Source organism: Nanorana parkeri, unplaced genomic scaffold (assembly GCF_000935625.1).
Source record: "Nanorana parkeri isolate BGI_ZX_2015 unplaced genomic scaffold, ASM93562v1 scaffold3983, whole genome shotgun sequence".
Taxonomy (NCBI): domain Eukaryota; kingdom Metazoa; phylum Chordata; class Amphibia; order Anura; family Dicroglossidae; genus Nanorana; species Nanorana parkeri.
The window spans coordinates 22051-23074 of record NW_017310250.1 but is presented as its reverse complement, the minus strand read 5'-3'; the positions used below and the strand labels follow the sequence as shown (position 1 = coordinate 23074).

The 1024-nt window shown below is 55.2% G+C and overlaps 1 pseudogene; it reads left to right on the top strand.

Annotated features, from left to right (window-relative positions):
- The first annotated feature begins 200 nt into the window (after positions 1-200).
- The window catches only part of LOC108803648, a 12262-nt pseudogene continuing 11438 nt past the window's right edge, over positions 201-1024 (top strand).

Sequence of the window (1024 nt, the reverse complement as noted above, 5' to 3'; positions counted from 1 at the left end):
CCGTGTTCTCTCACATGACGTGTGGACCCGTGTTCTCTCACATGACGTGTGGACCCGTGTTCTCTCACATGACGTGTTGGTCCGTGTTCTCTCACATGACGTGTTGGTCCGTGTTCTCTCACATGACGTGTGGACCGTGTTCTCCCACATGACGTGTGGACCGTGTTCTCTCACATGACGTGTGGAACGTGTTCTCTCACATGACGTGTTGGTCCGTGTTCTCTCACATGACGTGTCGGCCACAACATATGACCCTCCATCCTCTCATGTATGTACATGTATCCGTGTGTCCCCGGCCTGAGTGTCTGTCCTTCTCTGTATTCCAGGAATTGGATAATCTCAACAAGTGGGGCCTTAATATCTTCCGAGTAGCGGAATATTCCAATAACCGTCCGCTCAGCTGTATAATGTTCAGCATATTCCAGGTAAGTCACACGCCGGGGGTCACACGCCGGGGGTCACACGCTGGGGGGTCACGCGCTGTGCCGGAGAACTTCTTTAACAGGAAGTCAGTTATGGAACCAGCGCTGCGTGTGCTGCCGAGAGCCGCCAACTGAACTGGTCACTGCGGTCACCGGCACAGACATGCGTGTGCCATGTACTTCCTGTAATACTCATACTAAGCCGCATGTGTAGCTGCAAGTCTGACTTTCACCAAACGTTCACTGCTGGTGAATCCATCGCAACCATTGAAAACACACCTGGAAGATTCAGCTGTAGTGAATGTCTGATTCGCTGCGTTATAAATGCGTCCCTCAGGGCCCGTTCACACCAGTTGCAGTGCGTTCCGGTCCGATTCTGGCCGGAACGCACTGCATCGCATCGCGGCTGGCTCACTTTCTTGTAGGGCAGGAGGGGGCGTAGCTGACCATTGAAGTGAATGGCACCGTAGCCACGCCCTCCAGCCGCAATGCCACGCCCTCCTCCCGCACGGGATCGCAAGGCACTATTTTGATGGCACCGGACCACAGGCACAATGTGCGGGCGATCGCATTGCGGCAGGAGGGGGTGGCTACGGTGGCGT